Below are 25,310 nucleotides of genomic sequence, written 5' to 3'. Positions count from 1 at the left end.
CAAATACACAAAGTATCTCATTCCAACTCATAACCCATGTAATCAATAATCAAAAATTGCTCGGAGTGGCATAAAAGTCATGGAATGTTGAAATGATGTTGAGATACCTGCGTACAAGAAGAAAATAAACAGAACTGGTTGAACTAAGTTGTTTTGCCATTTGAAGTGTCGTTGTGATAAAATGAAGCTTGGCATCGTATTTTCAGGCACTTTGATGCACTTGGGTTTTTTTTTCTGCTTAGACAAACTTTTATCCTCTATGAATGCTGTAACAAAGTACTTAACAGTTGTCGAAAGATTTTCATATTGCTTTTTTCTTGTGTCAGTGTTGCAAACAATACAGTTTTAGGAATACTTATTCAATTTTTATAGATGGTAGTCTTATTTATGGTCGGAGGTTAGGGTTGGGGGGGTGAAATGTTTTCTCTTTCCTAAGGGGGGCTTTGCAAAATTTAATTGAGAAGCACTGCTGTAGGTGAATAAAAAATACTTGGATTACCATTTTTTCAATCTAACTATCCTTTTTTTACACTCAAGCATTCCCTACCTCCCCAAACAACACATCTGATGAACATCGATTGCTGTAAAAAAAAAAAATAAATAAAAAAGGCCTGCCCATCTGTACACTGCATGAGCAAACCTTCCGAGAAGAGCTCATCAATAATACGACTCTAATTTTCTCTGACCATTGTTTCACGAGGGTCGGCTGCTGCGTCTGCGTTAATGCAGAGTGCACCCGGAGCGTAGGGCCGCCATTAGGTTGTGTTTGCACTGCCTCACCTCAATTAAAACCAGCACCCGAATAGTCCTGTCAAACCACCAGATGCCTTGTCGTGCGTGCATGCAGACAGATGGCTGACAATCACACAGCCACAGAATGTTCCTCAACCCCAGCAGAAGATACATAGTTTTATATACCCTCTGTGTTCCTATTAGATTTCCAGACAGTTTTAGGTGTCATAAATGTTACAACTCATACTGAATCTCACCTATGGAGGATATTTTCAACATATAGATTAACTGCTGTGGGGTGACGCAAAAATGACTTGAGTAGTAGGTATTTTTCTTATGTTTAAAAAGCAGAAGGCACTGTTGCTGTGGTATTTTGCTGTTGATTGTTTGACATTTTAGAAACGCCAACATGTGTCCGCGGTTGATTTTGCTGTGGCCCAATTCAAGGGCTGCACATAAACGAGTGTTGTCATAACAAATTCTATCCCACTTCAATCACTCCTTCAGATGGTCTTGTTTTCCCCTTCTTTGAAAAAGGAAGTTCAAGAATCTTTTGTGAGCTAGCGTTTCAAAAAGGCTTGAGTGCCACTACACAGTCCTCAAACATTTCATTTTTTTGGGGCACAAATGCAAGTAATGACTATATTTAGTGTGATTCGGAACTTATACTAGGCTGGCTTTTGACAAGTAGCTGCATACACTCAAAACGATCCCCAGACAACTGCATGGTACAAAAATTACACACCAAAGATAGGGATATTAGGTTCTCCCGTGAAATTTCAGGATTAAATAAACGCTTCAGTTGAAGTGAATTTAATTTGAGCTTCTTTAAAGCTTCCAATGGACATGCCCAACGGTTCGATGTTTCTCTAACGCCTAATAACTGATCAAGAGTATCAGGTGGCTGATTTCATAACCAAACTTGTCCCAATTAAAACACATATTTGGTTTGCAGAAGGAGCCCTTTTCTTTTATACATATTCCCTAAAGTAACTGGTATGTTTTGTTGTGGACTTTCTTTGGTATTTCTCTTTTCTTTTAGAACTATAGATGTATATCGTATCTTTTCTAGTAGCGCTGCTACAATAAAAGTTTTATTTGGATTATTTATGTTTGAATTGTACTTTTTCTTTTGTATTCTAATGTTTATTTTATATCTTTACTGTATCGCAATGTCGTGGAAGAGCTAGACTCGACCTATGCATGGAGAGGTTATAGCAGCTATAACCTCAACATGCATAGCAACCCTGTAACCATGTCTGACTGCAGTATCTGTTTCAAATTAGGCTTAATTCATTCATAAGTACCTGGGAATCAGTATCTGGACTCTGAAAAGAAATATAAATATGTATTTGAGATTGAATAATTAAGAAAAGTAGGGCTGAAAAAAGTCCGCGCATAATTCAAGTTCCTTGGTCCAAGAAAAGGCCCGAGGCATTTTTTCTTGCTCTGGATGCTTATTAGTGTATAAGTCAGAAAAAAATATGTCAGCCAATCGCAGCAACATTTATTAATGCTCTCTAATGACAACACAGTGAGAAATCCAACTTCAAAATACATTTTAGTATAACAAATATATCAACACAAATGACTCAATTACTTTTATTTTGAAGTTGCTTGACTAGTCTTTCTGCTATTGTTCCTGACTCCCAAAACAAACAACACAACGTTGTTCCGAAATCATGTTCAATCTCCAATTCAGGGTGCTAACAAACAACTTAATGCTGACATTGACATATGGCACCTGTTGCCAGCGTTTAACGGTGGCTTGGGCTCCATTATAGCTGCGTCAAGCATGAATTTGCCTCGGGCTAGCACTGCACAAATACTCGGTGTTGGCCGCCTTGATGGATGTAAATGTCAAATAACTGCACATTTTGATGCTGACAGCTGGACACAGATGCCCTTCCTATTGATCGCCTTTTTAACAAACCATCCCGACTCTATTGTGCTGGTTCATACAGTGAACACCAACATTTATGCAGAAATATTTGTCTAAAATCTAATGTTTTCACAGAGGAATGCTGTATGCAGTTTAATTAGAAGTTTGAAAATTGTTGATCATCAAAACTTTGTATTTGACTTTGTCCAATGTCCCAGCACTACTGGTTGCCATTTTATTGAAAAACAAAACAAAATATAACATGCAAACACTAAATCCAAAACATGATATTAAACTTGTCGTTTATCCAAATCTCTTAGATTTTTTTTCACGCCTTATTCGAAATGCCCTGCACATGGCTTAGTTGTAATGGGATGGAAGCAGCCTTAAAAGGTGCATTTCCTGCTGCTTTGCCTTACATAATTCAGCCTCAACATGAAAGGCAAATTCTCATCGGTTTGAATGAATGCAGAGGATGGAAGAAGACTTGCCGCTTTTTTAAAAATTTCTATATATATTTTTTCGATGCGCTCAAATCAGCCAGAAAGAGCAACAAAGAAGCCATTTCGCACTACGATTGTCAACGCTAATGTTTGGTAATTGCTGAAACCAAAAATTTGAAAGGAGATGTTATGATTAATTCAAATGTTTGTACGGCAAAAGACTAAATCACACACCTACGCAAACACACTTACGGTTGACATTTTCAAAAGTGTGATTCTTTTTAATGTGGATTAGAGCATGAGCAAGACAGGCAGCCGCCTTTTTGCCTGAGAAGGTGACGCAGCATGAAGTCTCAAATGCTTCATTGGACTCCCAGCGTGCAGACATGTCACCATTCTTAGCGGACATGCTCCAGCCTTACATGTCCTCACCATTTAGGCTGTCAAGCCGTGGACCTGCAGTCTTGTGAGACGCATCATAAATGACTACAATCACAGTGGTTCAATTCACCAGAAATTCACTGCAAGTGTGAAAGGTCGGCAATAGCAATTCTGGAGCTATGCCAATAACATATAGTGACAGGCAGAAACATTTCCTGTACATGCTCTCGCATTAGAGCACAGAAGTGACAATATAGGTACATACAACAGATGAAATGATGTGCCTTGGCTAAACAAAATAAAAGCATCAGATAATAAAAAACAGTGATGATTTCGGCCTGCATAATACACAACCTTTTGTATTTGCCATTTAAAAAAACTATTGTAGAGAAATGGAAATATATTTTTTCATGACTGCTTGTGATTGTGAAGGACAAATACACCAGCATGAATAGAGAATAGATGACATTTCAGTAAATGCAGTGGATTTGTTGATGAGGTGAAGTTAATTAAATTTTGGACAATATTGCAATAACTGGATGTGAAAATAATAAAAAGCTCAAGAAGCCCATTCAGTACTGTAAATACTAAAACGGACTTGTCAGCACCCTTTTTATTTCATTTAGAATTAGCATGTTTACTTCTTTCTATTTTCACAGGTAATGCAATGTGGTAGATATAGTAGATGTACAATTTAGATAGCATTCTTCTACATGCTATACATGCATATTGTCATATTGTTTTCATAGTATCGCATTTCTACTGTGATGGGAGTTATGCTGCAATTTTGATTTTGTGCAACATCCTATTATTGTAGAAGTCATTCACTCCCATCCGCGAGTTAATTATTTTTAAAATAATCGGGTGTAGGATTAGGCTGGCATTGAACGATTGATTGATTTTTTTTTATTGAAAATACAAACATTGAAGAAAAATGTAATTGATATAAAACATTAAATCAAAAAAAAAAGAAAAGAAAACATATATAGTTTAATAATAAAATTGGAAAATCATGTGACCCAGTAATAGAATATCGAAAATAAAAGAAATAGCTGTTAGTGATGGAGTGACAATGAGCATGAAGTTATTTTATGTTTATTAAGGTTTAAATTTGTCTGTATCTTTGTAACATTGCTTTTTTTAGCATCTTTTTTTAACATAGTAAAAGATTCACACGTGTACAATTTGTTTCATACGTATTCCATAGTCCATACTTAGAGGGATACTAAACTTATTTATCCATTTTCAGTGGGTAAAAAGTTCATATCTAATGTTATTAATGATTTCACCATAATAATAATGGTTAATATGAATGGTTAATAATGTCTATAATTAATTTGATGGATACATTATTTTTCATATAAAATTAATATTTTTAAAAACATGTTTTCCCACTTGCTGCCATTTGAAAAGACATGTACACAGGGCTCAGGTAATAACCAATGACAGCTCACCTTGCCAAGATCACATGACCAAATCCAAAAAAACCCTCACAAGGGTCCCAGGCTTGCTGGTGCCTATCCCAGCTGACTTCGAGAAGGAGACGGGGGACACCGTGAACTGGTTGCCAGCCAATCGCAGAGCACACACAGATGAACAACCATTCATACACCCAATCACACCTAATTTAGCTTGTTATATGCTTGACGCCTCCACAGTGTTTGTCCCTGGGAATAAATAAGCATCTTAAATAGGCGGACAGTGCCTGCGGCCATTTTTGGTGTTAATGAAAAGAATAATGAAAGGAAGCAAAAATCTCGTACACAGAGAAGACTAGTGTCAGGTCAAAGCTAATCATAACCTTTCCATATGCTAACAAGCCTGTGTGTCTGCGGCATTTACGGAGGATTAGCGGGACGTGGCAAAAACACACAATATGTCAAACTGCAATCATTAAATGATGGTTCCTCTTGGTTACGTTTTTCAGAATTACATGATGCATTTGTATGCAAATGAAAGTGATTTTCCAAACATTATTTTCATCCATAGTCCAACGGTTTCATTTCGACATCACCATGGTCCAAGAATTTACAGCATTAATTTCTTTGTAGAAAATTGATAATCCTCAAGACGTTCTGCAGACTTGGCATATAAAAAGATGTTTGTGAAAGCCACCCGGGACCATTTCTCTTTTAAAACGTCTCATATGCCTCTGTTTTAAACCACCAACATTAATGACAAATTGAATTTTTATGTGACATACTTTTTGGGAGATATAAAATGACACTCTTGATATCTAACTGTGGTACTTTCTTTTATAAAATTTTGAACTGCACTTTTCTTTAAAGATAAACTGAAATGCTGGTCCACTGAAGACCACGAAAGGAGCAAAATGCAGGATGAGTAAAAATAGTTAGCATAGGTTTATTGTGCATATTACATCTCAGGACCCCAGACTAGGGGCAGGGGTCAAGTCTGTGCTCGACCACTGATTTAACAGAATTGATTTTACTTCAAATCTATTGTTAGCTGTTTCGACTATTTATAAATTACCATTTTTCAAATGATGTAAACTTTCAAACAAATGAAGGGGTGCAACTCATGCATATTATGATAAAGAACTGTTTATATATTTTTTTTTTTTCATTACTGCAAAGAAAGTGCACTTTTTTATGTTTCGGTTCAAGCGTTTTTGCAAATGACAGTAAATGTGCAAAAACGATAAAAAAATAATAGGTTATATGAATGTTTGGAGGGGTGAAATTGCGCCTTTTTTGCACTAATGTGACTGTTCATTTTATAGACTTAAAGGAACGTTTGCTGCAGCCTCAATTCATTATTTGCTGTATATACGTGCGCTGCACTTTGTCCTGTACAGTATATTAAGTACAATATAGTAATTTAATTACAGTAAGTTAGTGACTAAATCTGTCGCTTTATGACTATTTCCTGTGTGCCATCCTGTGTGCTATTTCTTGTCATTGATATTTTTATATGTGCTTCTCCTGTCAGATTTGGACATGGCACAGATTGTTAAACCTTGGTAAAAATGCTTTATTTTATAAATATCAAATATTTTACAATAAACAACTTACTCACAGAGGTTCACACCCTCGCATTCTGTTGATCAAAGTCTTTGTCTTGTTTAATTGGCCCCTTTAAAAGATGTCGTGACAGTCAATTGTTTTCTGATATGTTGCTTTAAACAGTTCTAGCAGTGAACCAACAAGTAGTCAATCTTCCATAGCATCTAATAAATAGCAGTTTTATTTCCGACAGACACAGCTGCTTTGTTGCTTTTAGGCCAAATGCAAGGTTTAGTGTTAGTCATTAATGAGATGACTCCCGGATCAATACTTATCGACCGAGAGCCTCCATTATTGGCTTGTAAGACATTCCCGTTGTACCATTATCCTTTCATCATACTACAGCAGAGCAGTGCTAATGTAGCCTGCTTTAGAGCGCCGTACAATCCGACGTAGTGTTAATCACCCCGCGTAACACAGATGACCTGGGGTGTTTTGACTTTTGCTGTTGCATGGTAATGGGTTCATTAGACAAACTCTGATTCAATCATCAAAAGATGTTAAAAGTCTGCATGAATACACTTTTCAACATGGTGTCATACATGAGTGCAAGTCACCATGTCATTACTGGAAAATGTTTGCCTCAAAGGTCGTCTGGGCTCTTGATGAAAAGTGTTGGAGTTCTATGTGGGGGTTTTTGCAGTGAGTGGAGAATGGAGAGCCGATGGAGGCGTTTGCTTTGTTTTTCAATTCCTACATCTTGATTGACCTGTGGACAGTTGGCTTTGTTAATAAGAAAAAAAAAGAAAAAACTAGCCATCTATCATTTTCCGTAAGCTGGGGCCTATAATAACTGATGGCTCATAGAGTATGGACAAATGACCTTTCAACTTTGACATTCATAGCAGTGGACAATTAAGAGCAGGAGTGTCATGCTTTGCTTTTGTGTATACCAGGGGTGCCCTAACCTAAGAGTGCCAGATTTAGGTGAGGCGAAAACCATTTAGCCTGTCATTTATTTTTACATGGAACACCTGCTAATCTAAACAAATTGTAGCAAACCAGTCTGCCTTTCATATTTGACTTTAATATAAATTTCAAGATTCTTAATTAACCCTTGTGCTGTACTTAGTCCATTCATTTGATCTTTACATCAAAGGCATTTCACCTCAAAGGGTGCTTTGGCTAAATTACTGCGAGAATTATGAGTAAGAAAATCCCCCATTAATGGTCAAAATACTGCACAGGGGTTAAACATGTTTCTAGGTTCACTTGAAACCTATCACACTGGCAATAAAATGTTCATTGAACGTTTAGAATGGAAAAAGGCAAATATTTATCAGTGTTCACCAGTAAAAATGACTTTTCTTTTTTTTTTAATTCTCTGAACTTTTTTATTAAATGACAAGGAAATACATAACCAAAAATCACCCATGGATTAATAAATTGGAACAAAACGGCATCACATGCTCAAGTGACAACCAATCGCAGTTCAGCTTGTGAATGTCAACTGACCAAACCCAGAAACAGATGAGTTTAAGTTGACAGCAAGTGTAAAATGCGTTGTTGAACTATTTATTTTACATGAAAAACAATGAAGTTCTAAAATATTGATAGTTAGTTATCACCAACATAAAGTGTAACTGCTGAAAATCGCTAAAAGTATCCTTTTAAATAATTATCTAATTATTCAAAACAGAGACAGTAAATACAGTTATTCATTCTTCTGTTTTGATGTTGAATGTGAACTGAAGTGGCAGGATGCCAAATAGGAGCAATGTTAAATTTGATTGGATTGTCATGTTCTAAAAATGTTTTAGTTGGACAGAGAGGCAGCTGCGAGTCAACTGCAGGCCAGCATGTTGTGCTAAAGAGGTCACATTTCCATCTCCATATCTGAAAGCAGTCTTACTGTTCTAGTTCAATGCGATCACCCTCTTTGGGGATCACGGGCATGCTTTGGTCCAAGTTCAAATGCTGAAATGCTGCCGTTGACTCTTCTGCTCAGAGAGCGAAGAACTCGTTGTGGCCTCTGGGGAATTTCGCTCACAAGCAGCAAGACCTAACTTTGAATCGGTTCTTTCTTGGGACCCTCACATTGCTTTCATCCAGATGATTTTGTGAAGGGTAGCAGGCGGTTGATGTCAACAAATCATTCACTAATCCAGCTCAACCCAAAACATTCAGAACAGGCTGGAATTCACATTGCAGCTCATAGAAATTCTCTCTTTTTCTCTTTCCTCAATCTTTGCGTACCTGTGTGTGATCCGGTTTTGCACGAGGAGCGCAACACAAATAATACATCTGAGTCTACGTTGAAATTCCCCTTGATAGATTATAATGAGCTGAGCAAATAAAATGTTAAAAATATTCAGACATAAAATCTTGTCTGGAAATATTATTGATGAGCCCTGTAAGGTCAATCATTTGTTGGAATGAATGAAAATGAAAAAATACTGCATTATTTTCTATCCCTAGACAAGGCCTTCAATCCAGGAGAGCAGGTTAACTGAAATATTATAGACTGATATTTCACCTTGGTAATCATCTTTTACGAAACCAAGGTATGTTATTGAACGCATACTGTCAATTATTCAGCGTATGAATGTACGTACGTACACATGTATGTAAATATGTCAAATATGTATGCCTTTATGTTTAACATGTATGTATTAAACATAAATATATATACTGTGTGTATTTATGAATGTCGGTGTATGTTAGGTCTGAAATGTATTAGTGTACACATCCGAAAAAATATGTCAAGCCAATTGCAGCAATAGCTCCTTTATTTGTGGCCATAATTAGGATGAGAAATATTGTATTGATGTTCCATGCACCTTGTCTATGAAAAGAAAAAATCCTTCATCACTTATCACTCACCAATGATTATTATATTGAATAATGTATTAAGGCTTTGATGAAAATAAACATTTTACTGAGCTTCAATTTTAAAATGAAAAAAGGATTCTGCAGTGATTGAAGTGTCTAAAATGAAGCAGAAAATTTTTGAAGAGGCACTTGATGTCTGCTGTGATAGATATCAAAGCGTTGGTGTTAGATGTGTTTGAAAGGGATTTTACTTCTATCTTTATTTCCTTCAGATTGACATTTAACATGGATAACAGACACTTTGATCAAATAATATCAAATCCATCCGACCGTGAATCCCTTCATTTCTGTATCATGTATCCTTACTTTACTTTGTGTTCTTGCAAGGTTTTCCCAAATTATCAAATGATACTTCATTAATGACAAAGCATACTAAAATGTAATAGAACCTTTTTCTAAAAATGTGTGCTATCTTGACTATCTCGTTGACAATCCTCAAACAGATGACTTGGTTCTGAGCTCTAAGTTTGGACACTTGATTTATGCTGATGCATGAACTTCTTTAGATTTATAGTATATAGTTTTGTGTTTAAGCATTGTAAAAGTAGTGCAAACACGCAAATACAATTCTAGACACAATAGTAAATAGGGATGCACGAATATGAAAATATTTGAAAACCGAAATTGAGTAATGCCTGGCCAAAAACAGACCAAAAAAACCTGATGTGATTGAAGCTAGCAACACGGCTATCACATATACGAAGGCCAATTTCAAAATAAAAGTCCACTACAGCTATTGCATTGTCGCACATGTATAATTTAGTGTGTTTATTTTGAAGTTGGCCTTTGCAACACACTGTTGGTGTTTGATGTGATGTTGTAAGTGTTCCTTGATAGACCTTTTTTTTTTTTGTTTTGCCTCACTTGTAATCCCAGAAAAGAAGTGGGAGCTTGGCAGTGCACTTTTCTTAACCTGCTGAAAGGCTTTACAATAGTTGCCTATCAAGTGTTTTCATGTGAAATTTAAACTGGATTTTGCATCATCACAACATCCATTTTATGACATATTTATATGTTTCAAAAACCAACAATTCCTTTTTTTCCCCATTTTTTGTCCCTAGTATTAATTTTACCAAGAAACAAAAGGAATACTATGTTGAAATGTTGACAAAATTTCATTAGTCATAAAGAACTTTAAAAAATACTATTGAATAATATTTACTAATGACATAACTCTGACATTGGGATGCTGATGTGATTAATTCATCCCTACTATTTACCATAAAAAAAAAAAAAAAATGTCAGCTTTACACTTTTCACACCATTCAAAAATCCAAAACAAATATTCTCCAGCCTGCATTTTGGTCTTCTGTCCATCTGTGTCATATTGCCGTTGGTAGAACATTGTAGAATAAAGCACAATACCAAAAGGTCAAGTGCATGTGCCATATAAAATCACAGACAGGAAGTCACAGGGAGTTATTGTGAGATGATTCCCCTGACAGACGTTATACTCCCAGGACTCTTTGGCGCTTCCTATGAAAAGATCAACAGAATAGACCCACGATGACTTTAATAAAGAGCGTGCAGCTGAAGAGCAGGCGTAAACAGCGGGGTGAAGGGGGGTGGGGGGGGCATGATTTGGCTCCTGATGTGTGCTCCTCCAGCGCCACAGGTGCTTACTTTGTAATGCAACACTTACTGTGCGTGATGTGCTTATGTGAATCTAAGGCTTCCCCCTCACCTAATGATGTTGTTGTGTATCTAAAAATATCTTAGTAGAATGAGCACCAGGGTTGAACAGTTAACACTGATTGTGAAGCGATATATTTGTGTGTGCTGTGTATTCCACGTTTTTATACGTGTAGCTTGATTGTGTTGCTTTAAATTTCTTGAAAAGTAAAACTTCAATTGTCTGGTTTTCTGGTATGTATCTATCATACCCTTGATTAGTTCAGTTTACAGATTAATGATACAATTTTTATTATTGTATAGAATTGAAAAAAATAAGTAACTTACCGTATTTTGCGCAATATAAAGCGCACCTAAAAGCCTTAATTTTTTTAAAAAGCTAATGGTGTGCCTTATAATCAGGTGCACCTTATATATGGGTCAATATTGAGATTGGGATTCGTAGATGGGGAATGAACTGATAAAGGCTTTACCTGTTTCTTTTGAGTGTTTACAGTTGAACAAGGTTGGTCATATTGACATTGAGTTGTTATGCTATTGAGAGTTTAGAGTTAGTTATAAGTTATTACTTTGAGTATTACTATATTGCGATTGAAAAAGTTTTAAAATATGTCATTAATTGAGGGTGCGCCTTATAATCCGGTGCGCCTTATATATGGAAAAGGTTTCAAAATATCTCATTAATTGGGGGTGCGCCTTATAATCTGGTGTGCCTTATAGTGCGGAAATACGGTGCTCTAATCACAGTAACAGTGTTGCAGGTAACAGAGTTAGTATTCTTTCAGTAGAGGACTGGCTAATACTGCTGACCAAGAGTACAAACTTATGTAAGTAAAATGGAATTAAAATAATAATAACAATACATTGAAAAACATATTCTGATCATGGGTATGCATAACAGGGTTGCACGCAATACAGTGAGACATTCAAGGCTAGCTATTTTATAAAATATGAAAAATAGGAGAGAGGACATACCTTTGCTCTACCTAGCACATTTGCCTGGCACCCCTACTAATGATCTCTGATGGCACGCTGGTTGGGAATCGTTGCATTAGATGGTGCTTCAAATCACAGTGTTGTCTAGCAAAGTAGTTTTATGTAAATTACAAGACCTCATAGGGAAATATAAGTTTTCACTCAGTGTTGTGTAGTAAAACAGACAAATTGCTGTGTTTTATGGTACAATTTAGGGGGTAGAAGGTTTTACAAACAAAATTTGATGGAACAGCAGAACACATAGTCTATTGCCAAATATAATGCTCAATTGCCTGCTACAGACCATTAGAGAACACTCCAAAGAAAGGCAATGATTTTGCCCTCGACATATATGAGCTATTTCCATGTTGGATTTCCTTCCCTTTAGGCTGTGAGCATCCAGGCTGAGCACTCCATTTTCAGGCCCAGATGAATAACAATGTGTGCATGCCCTTGCAAAAAAAAAAAAAGAGAGAAAAAAAAGTGAAATTGTTTGGTAGCTCATTTCCACACAGCTGTTTTGAGCAGCGATAATAGATCAACTCCAAACGAGAGCAAATTTCACTTTGCAATAAAATCGAACATACAGACATAATGGATAATAGCCCCTATAACAGACCTTTACACGGATGATGCATCACAAACTCCCCGGTGTCCGTCTCGCTGTCGAATGAGCAAGTTCAAACTGCTATGAGTTTAATGATGAAAACTGATTGAGTTTGAAACCCCCCCAGTGGAGAGAGGAGAGACTAAAGCCTCTTTGAAAAAGTTAGAGGAAATAATCCCTTTCAGTTGTCTCTACTGACTCCCTACTCCTGAATCTTAAAATAAATTAATAGTACCGGCAATCAATCAGTGTCTTGTTTCACACACAACCACATTATAATTGTGTCCCCTACAAATCTGCTATAATATCTTTTAGAAAAACACTAGACATGATGTTAAAGCAGAAAATTGACTCTTTAATGGTTTATTCCTGAAGTGCCTGCCCACTCACCACATCAATATTCCACAACAAAATAAATATTTGATTATCTTTTCATTTGTGGAAACGCATCTATGAGTGAACCACTCTAAACTTACGGTCAGTAGAGCTAATTTACATAACTTGTGCAAAAATGACTCTCTGAATTGTAGTCTTGGCAAAGATCTAGATTTTGAAGCAATGAGTAGGATTAGCTAACAGTGATATTTTCCTTAGGTTCTAAGGAGCAGCCCCATACATTAATATTGAAACTGGCAAGGATGATTGTAACAAAATCCTTTTCATCTGTGAACAGTTGCTTATTTGAATTGAAGAATGTGACAACGATTTTATCAATACAGTGGAAAAATAATCCTCTAAAATCCTCTAAAAATTAGATGCTTTTTGTTCTTTAAAGGGTAGCAAAAGGACAGAGGGTGTTAACAGGAAAGGGAAGAGGAGAAATTATGGCCAAACTGATAATGCACCAGTGTGCTATCTGCTCACACGGACTCAGTCTCATTTGCGCCAAATAAAAAAATATATATTTGTTGTTTGATAGTTGTCAACTTTAATATCAATTAAACAATCATGCTAAGGTCAACAATTGGTCAAGTTTAAAATGTTTCCATTTAGATCTTTGAGGCACTAGAAACCATGTCATACTATTCTCTTTTAGAAACTGAAAAAAAAGACAGAAAATAAGTTGGTCATAAAAATTTCATCACCAGTGTATCAAAAGGAGCACACGGAAGTTGAAAGAATTCTAGAGGCCAGCTCAATCAGCATTCTTAAGTGTTACCTCAGTAGCTGTGAAAGGTAATAGTAATCTCTGATAATAATAATGCAACAATTGGCTCTTACTTGACGGCTTTTTGGTGTGACCACTGACTACTGCGTCACAGCTGAGCTCCTCTGAAAATACTGATGCTGTCATGTTAAAATTGTTGCATTTCCCAACTGCATCCTGACGCAATGACAGATTTAAAAAAAACAAAAAAAAACATGCAAATTGTTTTGGCTCGAAAAAATAGCGGACCGACAATGACGCAGGGGGGACGTGGCACTGATAAATGATGCCTGTCGGACCAGCAAAAGAAATGTTCACTTGAATTTTAGTGACTTCATCTATATACCAAATTTGTGGGTGCATTAGGCCCAGTGCCAGATCAATGGAAGACCAGCAACAACATTTTTTTTTTTATGTTTTTGGTGGTGACAAATTGATGACGAAAGCATTGACAAAAAAATACAACAGCGGACCTTCTGAATGACAATCACAGTTTGGTTCGGCCTAAAAAAAATGGCGTGAACCAATGATGACATAGTGGTGGGTAAAGGGCGCAGACTAATGACAACTGACGAACCAGCAAAAAAAAAAAAAAAGCTGTCCACCTCTGTGAAATTGATTCAAATTGTTAATGAAAATTATTTTACTATGTTCAATGTAATTGATTCCCAATCACATTGTTGGTTCTTGTGCACATGAGTTTCAATTATGTGGTAGAAGTATAGCCCTAAGCATAAAGAGGACAAGGAAAACAACAAAATGTTGTCGCTATCAGGCATAATGAATCTTAAATAGAATTTACTTTGATAAGCTGCAACAGACCAATTTTAAAAAGATGTTTGAAAAAAAATAAAAATATAAGGCTTGATACAGTAGCTCAAAGCATTTTTTCATCAAAAAAGTCTGCCCTTTATTTGACAATAAATACAGTACAATACACCACTATTAGAGGGAATGCATTTTACTTAAATAGGATTCCAGTAGCAATATAATTAATGAGTTTCACTCATTTGCTTCTGTTTGGGTGGACTTTGAAATAGGTCACTGAGTGGGACTTCTCTTTCACAACAAAACATTACCTGCTGTGTGCTATCATTATGAGCTTCTTTGATACGCAATTTGATGTTGCTGTTGTGTTTTGATGTTCCCTTTTGATTTAGTCTCGTCCGACTTTCTCTTTGAAAGGAATTGGTGAGGATTGATTGATGGGAATTGGGAATTCTAAAGCATCAGATAATACATACATTCATACTATAGATAGGAAGTTTATCAATGCAAATGTTTATCTCTTTATAATAGAATGTCTTTGTTGTCATTGTAGAGCAGGTAAACAACAAAATGCTGCTCTGACTGCTTAATTCTTAAGTAGGTAAACAACAAAATGCTGCTCTGACTGCTTAATTCTTAAGTATGGTAAAGGGGCATGAGGGAGAGTGGAAGCGGATGCAATCAATTAGCCAGTGGGGTTGCTTACTGCAGCTTTTTTTAAGCAAGGGACCGCATTATTTTCATGAAAAGAAGCAAGCAGACCGATCCGACGTCTGAGTCCATCCGTATTCACAAACAGAGGTATTAAGATACCATTTCTTCTGTTAAGAATTCTTCAAACGCTCCATTTTGTATTATTTACTTACTTGTTATCTTATTTTGAAATATCTGCTTTTTATCTGGAAGATAAAGTCCTGTATTTCCATTTCCTTTTTTTTCCTTCCCGAAACCGATTGGCTGTCTTGTGTCACGTTTCGTGTCCCGTCGCACCAAACACGTCCTATAATTGGCGTCCTATCACCCAATCACACAAACGTATCAAATGCATCGCTTGTTACGCCATCCACATCGTCAATATGAACCGAGTGTTATTTATTTTCCCAAACCACAGAGCGCCATAACATAAGGATAAAAGCCGCATGTGGCTACGGAGCAGCAGGTTGCTGACCGGGTCCAAAGTGTGATACCAGGTCTGAAGTATACCGGAATTCTATGTTGATGAAAGCAGACAAAATAGCATGTTGTTGCATCTTTAACTTTTTTTCGTTGCTTCCTCATCCGCTTCATTCTCGTCCCCTCTGGTGCTGGGTGTGTTTGTGTGTTTGAATGGTAAGAGTTAAAAACTTAGTATTGATAAGCAGTTTATGGCACTTGTGTGTGTGTGTTTTTTTTTTTTTTTTCCGTCATCAACATTGTGGACGTCATACTCCAAAATAAAAGTAAACTTTTACTGTCTTTGACCTCCTCATGTCCACAGATATACTGTAGATAACCTGCACAACCCTATTTGAACTGTGCTGGGCCATATTCAAGGTCAGGCTGATGTGATCACTATTGAATTGCCTGGCCTGATGAATTAATCATTACTTTCTGCAGGTATATATGGAGAGAAATCCAAACCTAAAGCGACCATTTTGTGTGTCTGATGCATGTATTCATACAGTATACATACAGTGTGACACTAAAGCGACCATTTTGTGTGTCTGATGCATGTATTCATACATTATACATACTGTACAGTGTGACACAAATATTTTGTTGAACATTTTGTTCATTGTTCATTTTATTCAAGTTCTTAATTTTCAGCACAAAAACGTGTCTCTTTTCCCGGGGAAGTAAGGCTGTTGCTTACCCACATGTATAGTGGGGGGGTAGGAACCATTGAAGCGGAACCTTAGGCGTCAGGTTGTGTTGCCGAGGCTCCTCTTGAAAAGAGGGCATGCACACCCTCCCTTCAGAGGAGAATTGGGATTGACAACTGCATGGGTGTGTCTTCATTGTCCTCCCCACCACCTGTATTTTTCAGGTTAGTCTGTTTTTTATGTTTATTCAAAATCAAAAGCGATGTGCTGAACTAAACCCGATGCACTTAAAGAACAATGCAGTAAGCTATGAGTTTGTAGCCTGAGGAGATTTATTTTAAATTTGCGAGAGGCATCGGGGGAAGGGCACGCTAAAACAGCAGTTGACGGCCATTATTATCAGATGAGGTGATTGACCACATCGTTTGACAGCATGAGTGATGCTGTAAAAGCAACAACTCATTTGTGTAAATGAATATCCAAAAATCCATCGGATGAATGAATAATGAATGTTTAGTTAATTGTTATTTGAAACCATGAATTGTGACCATGAAAACCTATGTCTGTGATAACGTGAGTTGAATTGGGAAAAGAAAGGATCACTTTTGTGTTAATAAAAGAGAGGAGAATTGGGATTGACAACTGCATGGGTGTGTCTTCATTGTCCTCCCCACCACCTGTATTTTTCAGGTGGGCTCAACTCAATTGTTACCCAGGATCCCAGGCAATTGGGACCTGTAACAGCAGAATATGGCATGTACTTACCTTCTCTATTTTTTTTTGTAAAGTCTCCAATTCTGTTCTAAGACAGCTATCAAAGAGACTTGAAAAGGAAGGCTTCCTTCTCCTTCCTTAACCCAGGAAAATCAATTTAATACATTTTTCCGACACATAATATAACGGCACTCACCAAAATGAAATTCACTCAAGCCTCTGACTGAACACTAATTGTTTGGACCATGTGACACAATCAAGGAACTCATTCTAAAGGTGTTTTAAAGTCATTATTCTATTCCCTGCACTTTCTTGCACCTATCAATTCCACTTGGCCAAAACCACCTTGTGGAGCAGAAGATGCCCCGTTGCGCAAGCAATCAAAACCAGTCAAATTAAATCAGCAGGTGCATGGAAACTTTAACCTAATTGGGCCCGCACACACACCTATTAAACTCCTCGTCCAGGTAAAGGGAATGATTCTTCTGACTTGACAAAGGAAAAAAAACATGTTCTTTTTCTGTTTCATTCTGACCATTATAAGTAGCAGCAAAATTATTTGTAGTTGAATTTTTGCAAGATAATGTTTTTTTTTCTGTAAGCTTTTGGCAAAATACATTGGCATTGGTTATGCTGAAAAAAAAAATGATACCACCTATTTTGTTGTTTGACGTAGATTACTGCATGTCGAAAGGCTAGAAAGACAAAAGTGATTATTTTGAGCACCCATTACTGAGGCTGCTCACAAGTGAATAAAACGGAACTGGTACCACATGAAGCAATAGTTGGACCAGCATATATAGAAAACAAAAATAACCAACAAAGAAATGGGATGCAGGCTCAAAATGAATGTATTGATTAAAGTCAAGCATGCTGGAGCAAATTATGGCTGTAACATATAGCAAGAAAAAAATCTTATGTTTTTTGTTGTACTTGTTCTTATTGATTGTTATTGACTGACCGCATACCTTCTCCCTTGTCAACTGGTTATACAGGTTTTCATAAACAGAATAATGAATAGAGAATGGCCACCATGTTGCCCTACCCCTGATGAAGTTATTGTTGGGAGGCACACGTATCAATATATTTATGAAATAATGGTAATAATGTAAAGCGTATGATAAAAAAAAAAGATTGTCCAGGGTAAAATGTTTGCTTCATAATTATGAAAAATTACATCCCAAATTGCTGTGTTTGGCTTGTTTATAAAGTAAAATGGAACCATCAATCGAAGCAACTCCCTAGTGAGAGTGGGTCATGTTCACTACTTACAGTCCAACCAGAAGCGCCTCAATCTTTTCCCAAATATCGCACTTCATTAATTAGTTTTAGTTAGAGCCACACGACTGAGGGTAGGAAGTATTGATTTGCAGCGATTAGCATTAATTAATATTGATCTTGATTAATGTAGCAGAACAAGAGGCAGCGTTCAAGAGAGAGGTGGTGATGTCCCGTGACGAGCTTTCAGAAATACGAACAGTGACTCACTTAATGGCTGCCGTTTCTGCCACTTCTTCCTAGGGGGGGCTTTGTCTGTAAGTACACCGAGCAGACGTGTGTGTAATTATTTAATGGACTGAAGGAATGACCTTTTAAGTTCGTAATGACAAAAATCACCTCTGGCAATTTAAGTGTGTGACACATCTGGCAAGCCTTTGTTGTGAAAGTGACTTTGTTTTATTTAAACCCAAAATACACACCTAATGGTTTGTGCTATTCATGTTTTCTTGCATTTATTAAACTGCACTTACACCAATTTCTTTGCCACCTCAAGAATCCCAGATTCTTAAATAGGAACTTTTATGTAACAATAACATGACCTCAAGCATATTGTATGTCAATAACAGAAAGAAATATTCGGTATAGATGATAGCGTTTGACTTTTTTTCAGACTTTAGTGATGAATCTTGGCAGTAATTCCAGTATTTTTTATTATGATGTTACCACCTTGACCTGGAGAATCATTATCTTCTGTTTTTTTTTTTTAAGGATGTTCTTCCAAGAATTGGAACAACCCCTATTCCAATCAAATTGGGACATTGTGTAAAATGGAAATAAAAACAAGATTACAATGATTTGCAAATTATCTTCAACCGATATTTCACTGAATAGGCTAACAAATGCGAGATGTTTCATGTTTAAAATGAACATCTTTTTTTTTGTGCAAATATTTTCAAATTTGAAAATGTCTGCCTGCAACATGTTCCTAAACTGCTGGCACAGGGGCAACAAAAGATGGAGGAACTTGATGAATGCTTGAACACCTCCTTTGGAATATTCCAATGGCAAACATTTTAATTGGAAACAAGTGAATGTCATGATAACGTATAAAGAACATCCACAAAAGGCTCGGTCTTTTACGTCCTTTTATACTATACAACAAGCTGTAAAGAGTCGAAACAAACACACCTGGTGGAGAAACATTTTGGTCCTTTTCATGGGAATCGTAACAATGATAAGTGTGTTTTTTGGTATTACGTGAAAAGCGGATGCAGTGGCGTTTTGCAGTGTATGCAAATTGAGCATTTTGGAAGAAGGATAGAGTTGCGTTTAATGCAACCTTCTGAAAAACTGATGTGCCATAAAAATATATATTGCAACATTTTACTTGGTTTAAACTTCAACAGTCTCAAACTTGGGTATTATATTAGACAGTGAGTCAAGTTTTATCTCTTTCGCTTTGCATCAATTGTCCACAGCCATTAAAGTGAACTTTACATTTTCACATCTCTCCAGAGATAGAAAACTTGACTCTAGCTTGACCACTTAAAAATATTCAGAGTTGGGTTAAAACCACTCTTTGATATTTGGCCTGTGTACTTAAAGACATTGTCTTCTTACAGATGAACCGTCGCCCGTTATTCTTGACTAGTCTGCCTAAAAACACAGCTACAGCACAAGGCTGGCAACGCCACGTTTTACCGTGAGCTTTGTTTGGGTTAGGTGCTTGGTGTCCCTCAAAAATGTAATCCGTTATTCTCGCCTGTCTTGGCGAGTCTACGCAGAGTTTCTTTGACTTCATGCTCGGTGCTGTAACGTGCAAGGTCAACAACCGCTTTTAAACACAGGTGTGTGCCTTTCCAAATCATGCCCAATTAATAGAATTTACAACAAGCGAACGCTAATTAATCTTTAGAACTATCTCAAGGATAATCGGTGAAAACGCGCACCTGAGCCTTTTCGACATTGAGCTATTGAGTGTAGAATTTCGAGTCGGACAAAAAACGAACTTATTTCATTTTCAAATAAGGCTGGAACATGATCCCAGATGCTCTGTATTTAATAGTGAAGGATTCGCCGGTTGGGTCCAATCGACAGATGGTCTATTGATTGCTTTCTCGGTGCACCTTAGCCTCTGATACAGTTGTACTATACTACCGCCAATTTCAAGCAATTTTTTTTCTGTCTGGTTGAGGCTGACGTATTCTCTCTAAGAGAAGCCATTGAAGCAATCATCTCCTGCTGTGCGGTACAAAATTACATCCTGCTACAGCAACCACAACTTTAGCTTGTGGAATGCTGCCTGTAGCTCCGTGACAAAGATGTGGCAATGTGAGTGTTCGCTTGGGGGTGGGGGCTAATTATGTGTATAGCACCTTGAAATAACAATATCATTTACAGGGTTTCACATGGAACTAAAGGTGCAATGAGCATTTCTAACCTGATATTTTTCTGGATTCTGTAGACAGGGTCCACTTTCACTGATGCACTTGTTTGGATCTTTCGTTTAACCCTTGTGGCATTATGTTACAATTTATGGAAATTTCTTTTTAACTTTTAATTTTTTTTAAAAAAAATTTCATCATAAAAGAATCTGGGGAAAAAACACTAGGGAGCTGAAATTTCCAGCAAATAATTAAACCGTGAAAAAAAAAATCAAAATGCAACGATTCTGAGATTTTATTGTGATTACAGCTGGTTATGTGAGATTTTGCACACAAAAATAATCATTGTCCAAATTTTTGACCCTGTAAAACCACTATAATTACAGTTTTGAGTTGCATTTTAATTTGATTTATTAAATTTTTTTTTTTAAAGATTTTTCCTGCAGTTTTTGCAACATTTCGTTGAGCGGCAGTCGAAAAATGTCAGCAGAAAATTCTTTGACTTTTGTTTCACCTCAAGACAGTAGGTGGTGGTAGAGACCAGTTGATTTCTATCTCCTAAATTGTCATCATCACGTCACAGACTACAAAGACAGACCAAGCCATTTTACAGTTTTTTTGTGGGCGTAAATAAAATGAACCTACGTATGTATGATTAGAACTGATACCACTGAACACTGAGTGGTTGAAGTAAAAAAAAAAAAAAAAAAAAATCATAAATAACTAATTGTTTCACCTTTTAAAAGCATTTACAAAATTGGAAAAACATGCAATGTGTATAGATTGCATTGTAATTAGTGTGTGCACAAGGGTTAAATATCAGCATTGAATTTACGAATATATTTACAACATACCGTTGGTCATTAAAAACGCATTTATTGGTGAGTTTTTGAAATTTATAATAGTTTCAATTATTCATTTTTAATGAAAACGGTCTAAATCTTACAGTGTCCCTTTTAAACACTCCGCATTTGTGATGGTTCCACTCCAATTCTGAAGATGTTCGTAAATGTGCTTCACAAACTGTTTTTAAATTGCCAAGCTATAAAAACACATTCATCAATTTTCTTGATCGTTCAATTATTTGTTTTCAATATTAGATGTGAGAAAAAACAGAACACTGGTGAAAGCCAAAGCCAGCACAATCCCCCCCCAAAAAAATGGTGCTGAAGTCTGCTCCTATTTTACCAAAGCATGTGTTCTTATTAGTGTTAAGAACACAATTTAAAAATGATATATACCTGTACATTATTCATGGGCGCTGGTGTGTGTTCTGTGGTGCATAATTCCATTACTATGCCATGCTTTGTGCACGTGCTTCTAAATTGGGAAATTGTGCCTCTCAATTGGCAAATTGCCCAGGCTGCGATGTTTACATAAAACACTAGATTACACTTTGCTCTCAATGATTATGGCAATAACACTCAATTACAGTAGTTAGCCTGTGCCATGTTCAATGTAAAGATATCAAGCGTGAATCATGTTGTAGTTGTGAGGTGAGGTTTTTTTTTGCAGCTCGTTCATTGAAGTATTAAGCTAATAATGCTAACGCCGGTTAGCGAGCATTTTACTTGTGGTGCTGAGATAGCATTGCTTTTCATTCTCAACCCGGGAATGCTGCGTTTGAAGAATCCGATGGAGATTGCCACCCTAGTGACTAGTAAAAAAAGACAAAAACTGCAGATACATGTATGAGAAGAAAGTAGCAGTTTATTGTTCAAAATTTACAGGATGTAAAATCAAAGTCTTTTCAGTTTATAGCTGTTTTCATATGCAATTGTCAGCTCAACCTGAGAAAATATGGTAGGTTCAAGTGTGCCAACATATTGATGCTACAGTCTAATGCATCTTTTTGATAAGGTGCAGGTGCTGTGCTTGCTAAACTTGTACCTCTTTAACTTGTATCTGGGGCACCGTGACTCTGTGTTGCTGTGTTATCTTATCGTAAGGGTACCATTCAGCGCGGCAGCACGCCGCAGAAGTCACCTTGGTGCTATAAAAGATTCAAACACTCCTCTGGAGATGTCTGTCTTAACATAGCAACATATGCTACTGCAGAGCCCAACTGTCGAGCTCCTTTTGTATAAGACAAGGTTAAAAAGGGTAACTTTTCTATAGTAGGAAATGTCCTACAGCTTAATCATCGTTTTATGTGAAGTTTGCTAACTGCTTTGGTTCAGTGTGTCTATAAAGTAATTCAATAATTATTTATGTTGTACATCTATGTAGTGTCATATTCAATTATAGTTCATTATTTCTGGTTGCATGGATGTGTGTACTGCCTTAGTGATCCTAAAGGGCCTTATTGATCCTAAAGGGTGCAACAATGTTATTCAAAGTATGAATTACTACCAATGTTGTCAGCGCAATGAATATTCTAATGGTTTTGTTAAGCACTGTGCATATGAACATCAAGATGTTTCTCTTCGTTCATGTTACAACTTCTTTGCTCTTAATTTGAAAATAACAATTAACTGCCGAACCTTGCAGAACATCTGTTAGTATCTCACATAGCCCAGTAAGTGAATGTACACGAGGGGTATTCTACCCTCATTTGACAACTACTTTTCTGGATGAACGACAGCAAAGTAAAGCTTTCATCATATGCTGCGTTCATGTTCTGCAACTCATTCAATTCAGAATGATGCTTAGTACATGTAGATTGAAGCAAACCATGCATTTTAAATGGGGCATTTCACTACATTGTTTGATGAATGACTTAGGGCTTGTTTGCAGTTTATCATCATTCCTCATTTAGGATGTTAGTCAAATATGATCTGCCAACCTTGAGATTGGAAAAAAAAAAAAAAACCATCCAATTTAGGGATCTATCCACCTGGTCAAACAGATTACCGCAAACAAAAATTTGAAAATGGACTCAACCTGATGAATTTTACTGTGTTGACTACTGAGTCAAATGCAAAGGACTCATTCATTGAACGTGTTCATAACAATTCAAATGATTCTTTTTCTTGCAGTGATAATCTTTATTCCCCAATTAAGCAAATATATCTTCCCTAGCTGAAAAGTGAAGTTTCCAATCGATTGTTCTCTGCATTAGTAAGGATCATTGAGCAGCAGGGAGGCAACACGGTATCCTTCACCTCTAAAATGATACAGGCTTTGTCTGTATCATCACAACATATCGACCCATTGGGAAAACGCTCTTGAATGCACCAACAAGCTTATTGATTACACTTGCGGGCATTAAGTCCCTTTTAATTTCAAGAATTACAGCAAACTATTAACACTGTGCTCAGTATTGGCAGAAGGAGACAGGGATGAATATCATCCCATTTGTTTGCGCCTCTTGCATGAGGCCCGATAACACCTTGCCAAAGTCACTTCTCACATCCTGGTCAATCTGCCGATCGATTCCATGGACAGTGATACATGCTGCTGCAGCTAATGGGAATAATTAAGAAAAAGCTAAAGTGTTAGGAGGGTGATTTATGGTAAAGGGAGGGCGTGGGCTCTCGTAACTCCCAATTATGCTGCAGCTGAGAGGTGTAAAGTACAGTAAGAACTGCAGATTGACTTCCACTTAGCTGGATGAAATGATACAATAACCACGCATGCCTTCGGGATGCTGTCCCCTAGGCGTGCACTCAAGGTGAAAGTCAGTGACTGCGCTTTAATAAAGTCGCAACAACGGGCTCGCGACAAAAGGGTTCATGACTTTGTTGCTTTTTTATTGTCGGTATACATCCGACTCACTTTTCTCTTGGATACAATTCTTGTTTGTCTTACAAGTGTAACAAGATGGTCCCAGCACTTAAAGTGTATGACACCAAAGAAAGTACAAATACCATCAATTTCTCACGATGAACTGCGACTTCTTTCCCACGTTTTTAATTCTGCGACTATAGTGCGGCTTATTCATGATTTTTTTTTTTTTACTGCAACTTCAAGCAGTCACTGAAATTACAGAACATATAACAATGGACATATGAAATGGTCAAAATCCACCATCCTACTGAATATTCATCAGCTATTTATGGAGCTCACAAGAGACACGGAAACACACAGGGACAATAACATAAAAGCACGCAGTTGTGTGTTTTTGAAATTGAGAGCAAATTTAAGAATCTGTATTTGATTTTACTGAGCAAAAGTAGGGTGACCAGACATCCCACTTTTGCCATGCCATTTTGGAGCTCAGTTTCCAGACACTCAACAAATTTCACCAGCCCCATTGTTTTGTCACAATTTTACACAGGCCACATCCAGATGTCTCTGTTTTATGTGATTAGACAGCCAATCACAAGGTTTTTAAGACAATTTATTTGGTAAACAAATATAAAAAATAATTGAAATAGTTTCCTTTTACATCATACTGGAAATAGAAATACTTCTCAATAAATCATAGAAAATGAAGCCAGACCTTATCAAGTTCAGTGATTTGGTGGTGCCTTACTTATGTGGTCAAGACGTATGTGTGCCAATTTTTTTTTCAGTTTTCTGATTTCTGATGATTTTTTTTCCAACTTTAGCTAGAAATTATGCTGAAAATGGTGTCTCGTACATTATGCAAAAATGTGAAAACACAAACACTTTGTCTGCTGCTGCTTTGTCAGCTGCTAAATACATCATATAGCACAACATGATGATTTGCAATTTCATCTTCATATACAGTTTCATCCTCATATACAGTTGTTTCCATTCCATCTACTCCATAATATGCTCAGAATGTAAGTCTATTCAGTTATTAGTGGTTCATTATTACTGCCCTTATTGCCCCATTACTGTTTTTTTAAATAATTA

The sequence above is a fragment of the Hippichthys cyanospilos genome, chromosome 3 (genome assembly GCF_059441005.1).
Source record: "Hippichthys cyanospilos isolate Australia breed blue-spotted pipefish chromosome 3, RoL_Hcya_1.0, whole genome shotgun sequence".
NCBI lineage: Eukaryota > Metazoa > Chordata > Actinopteri > Syngnathiformes > Syngnathidae > Hippichthys > Hippichthys cyanospilos.
This window is presented reverse-complemented; position numbering follows the sequence as displayed.